This window comes from Leopardus geoffroyi, chromosome C3 (assembly GCF_018350155.1).
Source record: "Leopardus geoffroyi isolate Oge1 chromosome C3, O.geoffroyi_Oge1_pat1.0, whole genome shotgun sequence".
NCBI classification, from domain to species: domain Eukaryota; kingdom Metazoa; phylum Chordata; class Mammalia; order Carnivora; family Felidae; genus Leopardus; species Leopardus geoffroyi.
In genome coordinates, this window is record NC_059338.1 from 42,433,426 (window position 1) to 42,449,762 (window position 16,337).

General features: G+C 43.1%; 1 long non-coding RNA gene and 1 pseudogene across 36 annotated transcripts in view; one reads left to right on the top strand and one right to left on the bottom strand.

Annotated features, from left to right (window-relative positions):
* Nucleotides 1-16,337, top strand: part of LOC123584917 — a 139,641-nt gene that overhangs the window by 24,578 nt on the left and 98,726 nt on the right. For 31 of the 36 annotated variants that reach the window (XR_006705750.1, XR_006705748.1, XR_006705751.1 and 28 more), the window contains 2 exons: nucleotides 8,869-8,956; nucleotides 14,954-16,214. This is a non-coding gene — a long non-coding RNA (uncharacterized LOC123584917). Of the gene's footprint in view, nucleotides 1-8,788; nucleotides 8,957-14,953; nucleotides 16,215-16,337 lie in introns of all 36 variants that reach the window. The other 5 variants (XR_006705759.1, XR_006705763.1, XR_006705775.1 and 2 more) reach the window with 3 other exon arrangements.
* LOC123587085 lies at nucleotides 9,307-9,407 on the bottom strand (annotated as a pseudogene).

Genomic DNA, 16,337 nt, shown 5'->3' on the forward strand with positions numbered 1-16,337 from the left:
TTCCATTCCAAATTTTTGTAATTTTCATTGTGATTTCATTCCTTACTAATTCTTTTACCTGCGACCTATGGACCATTATTTCTTTTAATTATTGAGTGCCTGAAAAAAAAAATCTATATTTTAGCTGGGTATAGAATCCTATGTTGATTGGCAATTTTCAGCACTTTGCAAGAGTTCCATGTTTTTTGGCAACTGTTGCTGATGATGTTGCTACCATCAGATTTTCTTTCTTTTGTAGACAGTCTTATTTTTCTCAAGTATGACTTTTTCCTTTATCCTTACATGTTTTGTAGTTTCAGTATGATGTGTGGGCACCTAAATACAACATAATGAAGATACAAGTTCCTATATATCCATATCTAGAATTCTTACTGAATTCTAATGTTAATACTGGAAAACTTCAGGTATTATCTGTGTAGGTATCACTTCTCTCACATTTCTTCTATTCTTTTCTTTTAATTAATATTAACTGTATGTTGGTGCTTGCCAGTCTACATTCTATGCCTCTTAACCACTATAATTCTACATTCTATATATCTTAACTATATATATATATATATATATATATATATATATATATATATATATATAACATGTTCTCTTTTTGTGAGATTATTTTTGTGAGATTTGTGCATTATGTGTGATTTCTTTAGTACTGCCTTCTAATAAATGACTCTGTATTTCATTATGACTTCTTAGTGTTTACCCAACACTACTGAGTTTATGTATTTCAAAATCTATAATTTTTCATTTCAATTGTCTTCTTTTTATTACTTGCTTTTTAAAATTTTGCATATTTGTTGTTTCATAATTTGTTTCTACATATAGTTGTTAATCATTCTGTTCTATCTTTGAGGATTCTCAACAGTTCTTCATAACACTTGTTACTACTTGGCATATTATATAATTTTTAGTAATTGTCATTTCCACTAGAATGTAAGTTTCATGTAGGCAGTCAACTTTTTTTGTTGCAATTTTTTATTTAAATTCTAATTAATTAACACATAGTGCAATATTAGTTTCAGGAGTAGAATTTACATATAACTTACATATAATACCCAGTGCTTATCACAAGTGCCCTCTTTAATATTTATCACCCATTTAGCCCATCCCCCATGCACCTCCCTTCTGACAACCCTCAGTTTGTTCTCTATAGTTAAGAGTCTATTTTATGGTTTGTCTCTCTTGTTTTTTCCCACACTATGTTCACCTGTTTCATTTCTTAAATATCACAAATGAGTAAAATCATATGGTATTTGTCTTTCTCTGACTGACTTATTTCACTTAGCATAGTACACTCCAGCTGCATCCATGTCATTGTAAATGGCAAGATTTCATTCTTCTTGATGGCTGAGTAAGACTCCATTGTATATATATATACCACATCTTTTTTATTCATTCATTAGTCAATGGACAGTTGGACTCTTTCCATGGTTTGGCTATTGTTGATAATGCTGCTATAAAAACATCATGGTGCATGTGTCCCTTCAAATCAGTATTTTTGTATTCTTTGGATAAATACCTAGTAGTGCAATTGCCAGGTCATAGGGTAGTTCTACTTTCAACTTTTTGAGGAACCTCTGTACTGTTTTCCAGAGTGGCTATACCAGTTTGCATTCCTACCAACAGTTTAAGAGGGCTCCCCTTTCTCTGCATCCCTGCCAACAGCTGTTGTTTCCTGTGTTGTTAATGTTAGCCATTCTGACAGGTGTGAGGTGGTATCTCATCATGGTTTTGATTTGTATTTCCTTGAAGATGAGTGATATTGAGCATTTTTCATGCGCCTGTTAGCTATCTGTAGGTCTTCTTTGGAAAAACGTCTATTTGTGTCTTCTGCCCATTTCTTAACTGAATTATTTGCTTTTTGGGTGTTGGCTGCCTTTTTTAGTCTTTCTCTTGGGGGAGTTATTATTCGTTATTTTGATCTCTGTCATGCTCATCCCCCCAAACTGTGGTTTTACAGTTACTTCCTCTTGGTCTTCATAGCCCCCAGCTTAGAACCAGATTTCCTAGTGTCCGCTCCAGTGTCAATGCTGTCATAATGTGGGAGTGCTGCTGATCCTGTCACTGGGCCAGGGAACCAGTTCTTCTTCATGTGGGGCTAAGAAATTTGGTGTAAGTCTCAGCTCTGGAAGCAGTTATGCATTTTATGCCCCTGGTTCTTGGGTGTGGGATCCCCATACGGTCCCTGGTTTGGGGACACCTCCTCATGTGGTATTCCCCATCTCACCATAACAGAAAAGCTCCTTACCACCTCTGCCTGCTTCTTGCCCTGGAGACTCATGATCCCACAGCATCACCCAGCTTACAGTGCCATGTCCCTGCTGTTCTGATCTTTGGAGATGTGCATCCTTTTGAGTAAGGCTTTGACTTAAAATTTTTTGTGTTTTATCTGTTATTGTTAAGTGTTTGGAGCACAGGGGGCCTCCAGGTGTGAATCTATAGTACCATTGTCCCTGCAAGTCTTTGAATTACTGCTCACTCTGACTTCCCATTAAATCTACAATAACATCAGGCCTGCAGGGTTTACTCTTGAAAGTAAGGAAGCTGAAGTTGGAGGGTGCATTAAAGTTCATCTCACTCCACCTCATGTCACAGAGGAAGAAACTGAGACCCAGTGACTTGCTTTTGGCCACACACTTTCTTAGTAGCAGAGCCAGGAAGGTAAATCTGACTCTACTCCCTGGGGTTTTGAACATCTGTCTCTGAATATGATTTCTCTCACATGGAATGGCTTTCCTGCTTTGCTGCTTTGTCTGAGCCTCATAGTTTAAGGGCCTTCCAGTCCTCTGTGGTCTCTTCCTCTTCCCAGGGCAGATGGCACTTAAGAAGGAGGGAAAGGATCAGCTCTAATAATTACTGAATGCTTGCCTTGTAATGGTTCTGCCTGTGGGGTTTTCGCAGTTAATAGTTGGGTAAAAGCTCACATTTTTATATACGCTACTGCCCTCTTGTGGCCGCAATGGGCATTAAATGTATAGTCTGGAACAGTAAGTAAAATTGCCCGAGGACCAGTCTGTCTTGAACATATTAATGTTCTCATAGTCATAACTTCCCGGCCCTGTGTAGAAACATCAATCCAAGTCCTATTTATTCGGTACTTTAATGCCAAATATATAAGATATATATACATATACTCAGAAGCTGTAATCGACCTCCATGGCATATAATATTCTCCAAATGAGGCTGACCATCTAGGCAGCACTGTTCAATAGAAATATAATGTAAGCCACACAGTAATTTAAAATTTTCTAGTAGGCCCATTTTTAATAAAGTAAAAAACATGTTTAATTCACTTTAATGATGTATTAATACAGCCAAAATATTATTGATGAGGGAGCATAAGGTAAGCTAATACACTGCAAATGCTCCCGCCCCCCCCCCCCCCCCCCCCCCACCATTGGATAAGTATGATATCCCTCAGGCACTCCTGGCTGTTCAAGAACAAAAGAAAGGGGAAAAACCAATGATTAACTGATAGAGATCACAGTCACACAGGACAAGAGTCTCCATCAGTTTACAAATGTCTTAGTAAATTACAAGAAAACGGCAATCTTAACAGTGGCCTAATCTCCAAAAACCTATAGACTTAGTTTCCTGGAGCCCCAACATCACCCTCCCCTCCACAGTGATGTGGGGAACAAAGGCGAGAAGAAAATGGTAGGTAAAATTAAATTTCCTTATAACCTGCAGCCCATTGACAAGTACTGGAGGTACACAGAATATCACATTTCTCTAGGAACCTCCTACTGTCTTAATGTTAATGACTTACCAGAAAGAAAATAACCGCTGGACTACAGCCAGGCCCCAGGTATCTTATGGGTCCTCTTTAGCATATGAAAGTCCTTCTGGAGGCCTCTCTTTTGCCTTTACCTCCCCCAGCTCCATAGTATATAACCAGGCACTCTTCACAACCCTAGTGCAGCTCTTTCGGCCCATGGGTCCTGTCCCTATCCATGGTTCAATAAAATCACCTTTTGGCCCCAAAGATGTCTCAAGAATTCTTTCTTGGCTGTCAGCTCTAGACCCCCACCGCTCTGAAACCCCATCAATGATCATTTTAACATGTAATCAATATAAAAAGACATACATTTCTTTGTACTATGTTTTTGAAATCTGGTGTGAATTTTACAATGCCATCCCACCTCAGTTCAGACCAGCCACAATGCAGGTGCTCAATAGCCCCATGTGACTAGGGGCCACTGAATTGGACAGCAAAGGTCTGGGGAATGGCTTCCAAACTCTGTCACTCTGTCTGTCCCTGTTATTGCACTGATGTTTGTAGTTTCCCAAGGAACATTTTCACCAATGTGCAGCAAAATGAGAAAAATGTGAATCATATATTTTAATATATAAGGTGAATGTAATGCCTGTCTTGTGGGAGGGAATGCATGGAGATTCTCCTTCTGACTTTGTCGGTGTTAATATGTTGGTCTTAGCAGATGACAGATTATTGATCAAGTGTTCTCATTTTGCAAATAAAACATTTGCAATTCTCTCCAGCGCCCCACGCTTCATGTGCACATTTTACTGGTGGTGTGTGTGCATTAAATCCTGGGAGCCAGCAGGCCAGGTGGCTTTTTCTTCTGGCTTAGACAACTGATGGCCACAAATGGAACTACGCTTGTGTGGGGAGACTACTGGGCACGGCTCACCACGTCATTGCTGCACCTTTCTGTCTGCCTCACAGAAGCATCAGGAAATGCAAGCGAGCGAGTGTGCAGCCAATAGAGGGGGTAGCCGTGGATTTACTCTAAAAACCACAACTCAAAGAGTAATCGTTAGCAAAACCCATTTCTTAGCAATCCTTAGTCACAAGTTACTACTCGACTGAGCCTACAGACTTTGTTGCCACACACCTGCAAGATGGCATATTGCAGTTTCATGTGGTTGGTTTTTAATGCAGAGCCATGGAAGCCGATGGAATCCTGAAAGAGAAGCCACTGTTTTATCAGCAAAGTCTTTAATATTCCCCCGAGCTTTACATCAGGCCGTGTCTGAAGGGGTGCTGGGTAGGTTTGTCTCACCGTGTACGGCTAGGGAATGGCGGTAACCAGGGCTTTCCCCTCTGTACGCACGGGAGGCATGTCTATCTGTAGTAGCTCCAGATTGCAGTCTGGCCTCTCCACCTGCTCTTCTCTGACTGGTGACCCCCGTGGCTCCCCTATCTGCCTTGCATGTCCGGGCAGGTCAACAGCCCTATCCCGGGCTTTGAGGCTGATCTTCAAGGTGTCTTTAAAATATTCCTTCTGGCCACCTTGCTTATAAATGCAAGCCTTTAGCTCTCTCGTGTAGCAGTCACTAGGGTGCTTACTAGCAGTCATGTTTCTTTCTGACATATAACCTTTGTGCTCGGGTTGTAAGATGGAAAATAACCCTAGCAAACTGAAATTTTGTAAATCAAACAGTTTTGATTGCTCTGGGAACTCACTGTTTAGGAAATCCTATGGCAAATTCTTTTGTAAATGGAGCCATCGGACTTTTGTCTGTTTTAAAAATTCAAGTTTTAATACATTATCTTGCCTGAAGGGGGTGATTGCACTTGTATTTATTAAAAAGATGCAAAGAAAAGATAGAGTCTCTGGTGCTCGCCCTCCGTATTTAAGTATTTAAATAGCGGTGTGTAATCACAATTATCCAGCTCGCAAGCGAGCAATTACACGAAGTATTAATGAAAGGACCCTAGTCAAAAACTGTGCCCAAGGGAAGCTTTTTCCTGCAAGTCAGGGTTAATGGCCCAGCCATTGTTTTAATGGATTTTCAATGAGGTGTGAGGATGACAGGCCAATGAGGGTAAAGTTTTATGATACTGCTAAACAAGCACAATTAGCGACTTGCCATTAGTATCCTGACCTTTCTGTTTATATTTCTTTGCAACCCTGAGTGTTTACTTATTAATTGCTGTTTAACACAATTCAGAGAGCCTTTGTGAACTCAGTACAGGTGCCCCATCTTTGGCTGCTTTTGTGGGGAGGGTATTTCTAAAGCCCCTTCCCCAAACAAGTTTCAGTGGCGAGCCTGACATTATGGACTCTGTTTCCGCTCTCCACAATCTCTGTCCAGGCTCTCTGGCCCTCGAGATGCCCAGCCCCCATAGTCTTGTCTTCCGGAGTCAGACCCCCGGCCTGGGAGGTGTGTAAGTTTGTGATTACAAACTCCGCCTCAGTGAGATCACCTGTGTTTGTTTTCCGGCCTCCACTACCCTTGAATCTTGGCAAAGCCATTCGGTCTTTCTGTAGGATCAGTGCCTAGCACCTGTGAGGGGTCCAGCCTGCTCTGTCTTCTCTCATTTTGAACACACGTGCCTGAGCCTAGACCCTGGGCTTAGACCTGCCTTGACTTCACCCCTAATACTTCTGGGGACTCAAATTTTGCTCCTGACCTCTGTTTCTCTGGCTGAATCCCCTCTCTCAGAAAGGCTATCTACACTCATTTTTTCTTGTTTTGAAAATTTGTCTCTATCAAGGGGTTGGTAAAGTATGGCCTGTGAGCCATGTATGGCTCACTGCCTGTTTCTGTAAATCAAGTTTTATTGCAACACAACCATGCTCATTTATTTACATATTGTCTTTGGCTGCTTTCCCGCTACAACAGCGACTGAATAGTTGTGACAGAGGAATTATGGCCCCCTAGCCTAAAACATTCACTATCAGCCCCTTTACTGAAAAAGCTTACTGTTCCTCGTCTGTATGGTTGAATTAAGTCCTGTAAAAAATATATGTTGAACTCTCCAATACCTCAGAAAGTGGTCTTATTTGGAAATAGGGTCTTCACAGAGGTAACCAAGTTAAACTGAGGTCATTAGGGTGAGCCCTACTTCAATATGACTGTTGCCCTTATGAAAAAGGAAATTTGGACACAGTATATTTAAAACTTTCTTTTTTTTTTTTTTTAATTTTTTTTTTCAACATTTATTTATTTTTGGGACAGAGAGAGACAGAGCATGAACGGGGGAGGGGCAGAGAGAGAGGGAGACACAGAATCGGAAACAGGCTCCAGGCTCTGAGCCATCTGCCCAGAGCCCGACGCGGGGCTCGAACTCAGGGACCGCAAGATCGTGACCTGGCTGAAGTCGGACGCTTAACCGACTGTGCCACCCAGGCGCCCCTTAAAACTTTCTTTTTAATGTTTATTTACTTTTGAGAGAGAGAGAGAGAGAGAGAGAGAGAGAGAGAGCATGAGCCAGGGAGGGGCAGAGAGAGAAGGAGACACAGAATCCGAAGCAGGCTCCAGGCTCCGAGCTGTCAGCACAGAGCCCGACGCGGGGCTTGAACCCATGAACCACGAGATCATTACCTGAGCCGAAATCGGACACTCAACCGACTGAGCCACCCAGGTGCCCCTGGACACAGAGTATATTAATTATATTTTCTTATTTTCTGGATTCTTGATGCTCTGACATCTGAAGCTTCAGTGACTGGGGTGAAGCTGCCCTCCCATGATTGGCCAATTCCCAGAGATAGCAAAGGACTTACACAGAGACCTGCCTTGCAAACTAAGCATTCCAGAGCCCACACTTCACCTCCTCCATCTGGCTCTCACATCCCAGGAGGGAATATTCCTAGTCACCTTGAGGCCAAGTACTAGCCATCTAGAGACCATCCCCACGGCCCAGAGCTTGCCGAAATTATTCTAACTGTCCAATCCTAAGCCTCCTCAGCTTGCTCACCTTGCCTTCCTCCTCCCTTCCCACGAAAACCGTAATGAGTACTCTTTTTTTAAAGCTTCTTTATCTATTTTGAGAGAGAGCGAACAAGCGGGGGAGGAGCAGAGACAGGGAGAGACTGAATCCCAAGCAGGCTCTTCGTTGTCAGTGCAGAGCCCCATGTGGGGCTTGAACTCATGAAATGTGAGATCATACCCTGAGCCAGAATCAAGAGTTGGGCGCTCAACCGACTGAGCCACCCAGGTGCCCCACAAACCGTGTTTTCAATGGCAATCATCCCCTGATCTGTTGGCTCACCATACTCGAATAAAACCAAAATCCCAGGTGCATTTTATCTGCACCCCTCCCCCACCCCACCACCTTTTTAAAAAGTCATCTCCACGCTAGGCGTGGGCTCGAACTCACAACCCTGAGATCAAGACCTGAGCTGAGATCAAGGTGGAACGCTTAACTGAGTCACCCAGACGCCTCCCCAGGTGCATTTTAGAAATGGACAGACACACCTGGAGGGAAAATAATGTGAAGACATAGGGAAGAGCCATGTGAACATGGAACATTGGGGTGATGTAGTCTCAAGCCAAAGAATTCCTGAGGCCACCAGAAGATGAGAAAGGCATGGGGCAGTTCCTTCCCTAGCACCTTCAGGGGGAGCAGGACTCTGCCAACACCTTGATTTTAGCCTTCCAGACTCTAGAACCAGAGATAATGAATGTCCATTGTTTTAAGGCGTTCAGTTTGTGGTACTTTGTTATGCTGGCCTAGGACGCTAATATACCACCTGACAAACGATTTTGTTTTGTTTTCTTTATTCTGTCGTGTTCTTTTACATAAAACATCTCTATGGTGTCCTATCCTTTCACGCGCGTTACTGCATCTGGGTATCATGAGGTGGTCGGGTCAGCGGGTTAACCCAGGACTGAGGCTCAATGACCTCAGGGGACCATACAAGGTCACCCCACAGGCAGCAAGTGCGGACAGAACTGGTCTTTAGTCCCATTATGTGCTTTCCTTACATTATTTTAGGCCCCACCCCCACAATAAACCTGAGGACCAGGTGCTGAGCGATTATGCTAATAATCGGATAGCTATGAACTTAGAAAGGATACTTTCTTCTCGCCTCAGCCTCGCTTTCCAGTCTCTACTTGGCTTCTAAAGGCAGAACTACATTAGGACGTCAGACACCTGCAGCGTTGTACTTTCAGGTGCAGTACAAGGGATGTACAAGCCTGCAACCACTGCGGAAGTTCTTCAAAGGACGATGCTGACCTTACCAGCGTGTAGTAAAACAAGGTAAAAGAGCCCCAAAGTCCCCTTCTGTGGCCCCTGTGGGTTGTGGTGGGGGTCTGAGGAGTGGAGAATGGAGAGGGGTCTGGGGCTGCTCCAGTGTGCAACACTGTTGTGAAAGCTGGGGCTGATTCTGGTCAAGGCTTGGTCTGGATGCTGTGGGTTCCCCCGACCTCTGATGCCGTGTGCCCATCCATCACCTGAGACTCTTTTTATTTTTTTAATTTCATTAAAAAAAAATTCTTTCTAGCGAAATATCACAATTTCATCATTCAGTGTGGCATGTTGTGTTTTGACTCCTATTGTTTCCTCTGAGTTAATCTGCAAAGGGTAGCAGTTTGCTGGGGGAAGGACGCAAATATATGGAAGCTTCACGAATTTGCACGAATTGTACGGGGCCAGGCTAATCTTCTCTGTATTGTTCCAATTTTAGTATATGGGCTGCCAAAGCGAGCACTAATTTCATTTCATTTTATTTTTTTCAGCATGTTAAGTGTACTCTTTAATCCCCATCCCCAGTCCCCGCCCCCATCTCCCCTCTGGTAACCAACAGAGTGTTCTCTATTAAGAGTCTGTTTCCGGGGCGCCTGGGTGGCGCAGTCAGTTAGGTGTCTGACTTCAGCCAGGTCACGATCTCGCGGTCCGTGAGTTCGAGCCCCGCGTCGGGCTCTGGGCTGATGGCTCAGAGCCTGGAGCCTGTTTCCGATTCTGTGTCTCCCTCTCTCTCTGCCCCTCCCCCGTTCATGCTCTGTCTCTCTCTGTCCCAAAAATAAAATAAACGTTGAAAAAAAAAAAATTAAAAAAAAAAAAAGAGTCTGTTTCCTGGTTTGCTTTTTTCCCCTTTGCTTGTTTATTTTGTTTTTTAAATTCCACATATGAGTGAAATCATATGGTATTTGTCTTTCTCTGACTGACTTCACTCAGCATTATACTCTTTAGCTCCATCCATGTTGTTGCAAATGGCAAGATTTCATTTATTTTGATAGCTGAATAATATTCCATTGACTATATACCATATCTTTATCCATTCTTTAGTTGGTGGACACTTGGGCTACTTCCATAGTTTGGCTATTGTAAACAACGCTGCTGTAAACATAGGGGTGCAGGTATCCCTTTGAGTTAGTGTGTTTGTGTTTTTTGGGTAAACACCCAGTAGTGTGATTCCTGGATCATAGGGTAGCTCTATTTTTAATTTTTTGAAGAAACTCCATATTGTGTTCCACAGTGGCTGTACCAACTTTCATTCCCACCTGAACAGTGCAAGAGTGTTCCCTTTTTTCCACATCCTCACCAACACTTGTTTCTTGTGTTTTTGTTTAGCCATTCTGTCAGGTGTGAGGTGATATCTCATTAGAGTCTTGATTTGCATTTTCCTGATGACAGTGATGTGTGGGGAATAAGCTAGGAATTCCCTGAGTTAACAAGGCACATAGGAATGAATAGGAAGTCTCAGGATGAAAGCATAAGAATCGTTTATCAAGATCTAGGTTGTTAGGGCAGAAGCACCCCTCACCTCCCCACTCCTCCAGCCCCTTAGTATAATAGCAGAAAGCTGCTTTCACAGGAGAGGAAAGGACCAAAATAGGTAAACAAGTAAACGGGCTATAGACCACAAGAGGGAGAAGTTGCCCAGAGCAGAGCTAATTAGCAAAAGAAAGGTGCCTTGTTGACCCTGAGGTAGCAGGCACTTTCAAGTCTATCCCCTAGGCAAGCTAAGATAAACAGATGAGGTGCCTCCTGCCTTCCATAAACATAAACAACCATATCCTTGGTGCCTGGATTTTGTTTTGTACTGACCCAAACCCCTAACACCCCATATCTTCAAAATCCCCTTTCTCCCACCCACATGAGTTAATGTTCACGGTTTCATTGTCTCTTTCTGCACATCCATCACATTTGTAAGCCTTCTGATCCTAATAAAAACTGAGCAAGGTCGCTTACTGGGGGCTCTTGTCTCCTCCAGGACATTAGCCTCTCTCGCATTTTAATCCTGCCTCCCCTCTCTTGCTGGACAAGAGAGAACTCCAGACCCAGAGTCTACGACGATGTTGAACATCTTTTCATGTGTCTGTTGGCTATCTGTATGTCTTCTTTTGAGAAATGTCTGTTCATATCTTCTGCCCATTTTTTAATTGGATTATTTGTTTTGTTCTTTTTTTGGTGTTGAGTTGTATCAGTTCTTTGTATGCTTTGGATACTAACCTTTTATTGAATATGCCAGTATCCTCTCCCAAGCAGGAGGTTGCCTTTTAGTTTTGTTGATTGTTTCCTTTGCTGCACAGAAGCTGTTTGTCTTGATGAAGTCCCAATACTTTATTTTTGTTTTTATTTCCCTTGACTCAGGAGACATATCTAGAAAAATGTTGCTTTGGCTGATGTCAGGGAAATTACTGCCTATGTACTCTTCAAGGATTTTTATGGTTTTGGTATCACATTTAGGTCTTTGATCCATTTTGAGTTTATTTTGGTGTATGGTGTAAGAAAGTGGTCCAGTTTCATTCTTCTGTACGTTGCTGTCCAGTTTTCCCATCACCATTTGTTGAAGAGACTGTCTTTTTCCCATTGTATATTCATTCCTCATTTGCCAAAGATTAGTTGACTATATAATTGTGGGGTTTATTTCTGGGTTTTCTCTTCTATTCATTTGATCTATTTGTCTTTTTTTATGCCAGTACCATACTGTTTTAATTACTATTGCTTTGTAATATAACTTGAAATCTGGAATTGTGATACCTTCAGTTTTGTTTTCAAGATTGCTTTGGCTATTTTGAGGTCTTTTGTGGCTCTATACAAATGTTAGGATCATTTGTTCTAGTTCTGTGAAAAATGCTGTTGGTATTTTGATAGGGATTACATTAAATCTGTAGATTGCTTTGGGCAGTATGGACATTTTAACAATATTAGTTCTTCGCATCTATGAACATGGAATGTCTTTCCATTTCTCTGAGTCGTATTGAGTTTCTTTCATCAGTGTTTTGTGGTTTTCAGACACCTCTTTGGTTAAGTTTATTCCTAGGTATTTTGTTGTTTTTGGTAAAATTGTAAATGGAACTGTTTTCTTAATTTCACTTTCTGCTGCTTCATTACTCATGTATAGACCTGCAACAGATTTCTGTACACTGATTTGTATCTGGAGACTTTGCTGAATTCATTTATCAGTTCTAGTAGTTTTTTGGTGGAGCCTTTAGGGTTTCTTATATATAATATGTCGTCTGCAAATAATGAGAATCTGACTTTTTCCTTACCAGTTTGGATGCTTTTTTTTTTTTTTTTTTTTTTTTTAATGTTGTCTGATTGCTGTGGCTAGGACTTCCGGTACTATGTTGAATAAAAGTGGTGAAAATGGACATCCTTTCTTTTTCCTGACCTTAGGGGAAAAGCTCTCAGTTTTTCACCATTGAGTATGATGTTGGCTGTGGGTTTTTCATAAAAGGCCTTTATTACATTGAGGTATGTTCCCTCTAGACCTACTTTGCAGAGAGTTTTTATCATGAATGGATGGTGTACTTTGTTGAGTGCTTTTTCTGCATTTATTGAAATGATCATACGGTTTTTATCATTTCTCTTATTGATGTGACATTATCATGTTGATTGTTTTGTGAATACTAAACCACCCTTGCATCCTGGGAATAATCCCACTTGATTGTGGTGTATGGTTTTTAAAAATATATTGTTGGATTCAGTTTGCTAATATTTTGTTGAGGATTTTTGCATCTATATTCATGAGAGATATTGGCCTGTAGTTCTCTTTTTTTGTGATGTCTTTATCTGTTTTTGGTATCAGGCTGATACTCACCTCACAGAATGAATTTGGAAGTCTTCCTCTTGTATTTTTTTGAATAGTTTGAGAAGAATGGTTATTAACTCTTCTTTAAATGTTTGATAGAATTTGCCTGTGAGGCCAGCAGGTCCTGGGCTTTTGTTTGTTGGGAGTTTTTTTGATTACTGATTCAATTTCATTGCTGGTGATTAGTCTGTTCAAATTTTCTTTTTCTTCCTGCTTTAGTTTTGGTAGGTTATATGTTTCTGGGAACTTATACATTTCTTGTAAGTTGTTCAATTTGTTGGCATGCAGGTTACAATTCTGTTACAATTGTTTTATTTCTATGGTATTGGTTGTTATCTCTCCTTTTTTTATTAGTAATTTTGTTTATTTGGGTCCTCTCTCTTTCTCTCTCTCTCATCGATTTTGTTGATGTTTTCAAAGAAACAGATCCTGATTTCACTGATCTGTTCTATTGGTTTTTTTAGTTTCTGTATCATTTATTTCTGTTCTAGTCTTTATTATTTACTTCTTGCTCCTGGTTTTGGGTTTTGTTTGTTGTTCTTTTTCTAGCTTCTTTAGGTGTAAGGTTAGGTGGTTTGATATTTATCTTGCTTCTTGAGGTATGCCTGCATTGCCCCGCTGCTTTCATTTCGCTTCACCCTTTTGTTCTCCTGCCATTGCCTCCTCACCTTCCAAGCTTGGCTTGGGATGTGAGCAACCTTCCCAACAGCCCCAGGAAGAGCTGGCTACTCCCCCACTGTTCTGCCCCAGCCCCTGGTACACAGAGTTCTGTTAGCACATATCACACTGCATTATAATGACCTGTTTACAGGTGTACCTCCCTTACTAGACAGCCCAAGGAAAGGGATCCTGTTTTCACATTTACATTAATATCATGTTTTACATTTAAATGTCACTTCCCTTGCATAGCAGAACTTGGTTATTACCAGCTATCCCAATTCTTGATGAATAAATGATTCAACCAATTAGCCAAACTAGAATTCCTCTGAAGTTCATTGGTCTTTGCTAATGGTGTCCCCCCGTCTAAACCAATTATGACTCTTGGATAGCCACAAAATTGTCACAGGTGTTAAAAGTTAAAAGAGATTCTTGCATCCATGATCTCTGTTTCTTCCTTGTGCAGTTGTTACAAAGATTCTTCTACATCAAGAATATTTTGTAAAGTTATGCCAAGATTCTGGGGACCACAAATTGGGGAAGCCATTCCATTTGGGATATTATCTTCATTTTATAGATGAGAACATTGAGTGTCTGCAGGTCAGGTTTCACGGCCAGTCAGAGATGATGATGGCATTGGGGGCTGGCCCTTCTGGCTCTATAGCTCTTATCATCACACAGGGCTGGGCTGGGGTGGGGTCCATGACCTCGGCCTCTTTTGCTGGCAAACATTGTTCAGAATATGACTCAGCATATGATTCCTCTGTGTGTGTGCACGTGTGTGTATGTGCGCGAGGGAGAGAAGTAGCAAAGGCTCAGTGAACTTCCTCTCCTTTGTGCACTGAGTGTGGAAAGTGCTCCCTGCCACTGGGTGTTGCTAGCTGAGGTGGAGGAGGATAGAAAATAAGAGAAGAAAATCAGAGTTGTGTCCAGCGTGAGAGAAGAAGCAGGGGGTGAAAGATGAGAAGGAAAAGTACAGAAGAGGCCTAGGGACACCCATCTATACCCCTGCATCCCTCTCTTGTCTCCACATTCCCCCTGAAACAAGCTGAAGGACGTGGCACTGTCCTGGCTGCTGTGACAATGGTTCTAAGCCTGCCCAGCCTGGTTCAGCCTTAGCAGGAAGAAGCAGGTGTAAGCCGGGGCCTGCAGCTACCTGGGGCTGTGGGAAAGCCTGGGGTGAAGGGGTACCACTTGGTCAGGAGTCCCTGAAGCTGGGGTTGGGGAGAGGCTCAGGAGGGTGGGTAGGAGGCCTCTATTACAGACCCAGCAGCGGACAGATGTCAATGCAAAAGGGCTGAGGAGCAGGTCTGCCCTTCCTGCCTGAGGTAGGCTGAATAATGGTCCCCGAAGACGCCCACGTCCTAACCCCCGGAACCCGTGAAGGTTACCGCACATGGCAAAGGAGACTTTACAGATGGCATTTAGTTAAGAATCTTGAGATGGGGAGATTAGCCTGGAGGATCCAGGTGGGCCCCTAAGTAGCTGCAAGGTTCTCGAAGCACATGGTGGGGCAGAAGCAGCTTCCATCATCTGATGCAAATGTACTGAACACCTAGTACATGAGGCGGCTCTGGGGGCCTGGGATGCAGCAGTGAAAACACAACACAAGGTTCCTGCCCTCGTGGTGTTCACAGTCCAGTGGAGGAAGACCGGCAGACAAGAGGCAAGTACCTGTATATCAGAGGTTGGTAAGTGCTGGGGAGACAATTAGCAAGGTGAGGGCGAGGGAAGTGCTGGGGAAGGGATAAGGTGGTCAGGGAAGGCCCGAGAAGATACGGTTTGGGCCGCAGAGATCTCTGAAGGAAGTAGAACATTCCAGGCAGGAAGAATAGCAGGACACAGGCTTGGGGCAGGACACTTTCCAGGACAGCAAGGAGCCCAGTGAGGCTGGCGTGGGCTGAGTGGTGGGGCAGTGATAGGAGGTGAGTGTGTGTGGAGGCAGAGGGTGGATGGCGTGGGGCCTCGTGGACTTTAGGCCACTTGCCAAGGGAGCCCTGGGAGGGTTTTGAGAGGAGGAGTGAACTGGTCTGAGTGTTAAAAGGATCTCTCTAGGAGACCCGAGATACCCCCTTTATCTGTTTGGCAGCTGCACCTGCTAAACTGTAGTCCCTCAGCTAAATCAGGGGAAAGACAAAGAAACCAGTCTTTGTGGCCCCATCCTTGGTCCTCTTACCCCACTTCTCCTTAGTGGAACCACCTGTCTGTGCATGGCATATGCATGGTCCTCTCCCCTCTTCTTTTGCAGGGCGGTTCCCTGCCCACCTCCTACCTCATCAGTCATTTACACTTTAGTGAGATCAAGGATGTGTATTGCATTACTGTCTCTAAGGTTATGAGTTGAATCGTGGCACCCAAAAGATATATTGAAGGCCTAATTTTCCAGTACCTCAGAATGTGACCTTATTTGGAAATAAAGTCATTGCAGATGTAATTTAGTTCAGATAAGGTCATACTAGAGTAGGGAGCACTCTTGGTGCAATATGATTGGTGTCCTGGTAAGAGAGGGACCCCGAGGATTGCTGGAAACCCCTCACAGCTAGGAAGAGGCAAGGGAAGATCCTCCCCTAGAGAACTCAGAGGGAGTATGACCCTGCCAGCATCCTGATTTCAGACGTCCGGGCTCCGGAACTGTGAGAGAACAAATTTCTGTTGCTCTAAGCCACCCAGGTTGTGGCACTTAGTTATGGCAACCTGAGGAAGCCGATGCCAGGGATATTATCTTTTTTAGAGACATTCTTCTAATTGCGATGCTCTGTTTTGGGGGCATCCTGGAGCTGCATGAGAATTCAGAAGGGTCTATTTCTCTCCACGGCCAGGGTATGCTTACTTCCAGGGAGTTGGGCAGCGGGGGAAGAGCCCAGCTGGACCTCCGCCCCACTGCTGGCTGGGGTTTGGCTGCGGACCCCGAGTGTGGGTTTGGGAAGAGGAAGATGCAGGGGT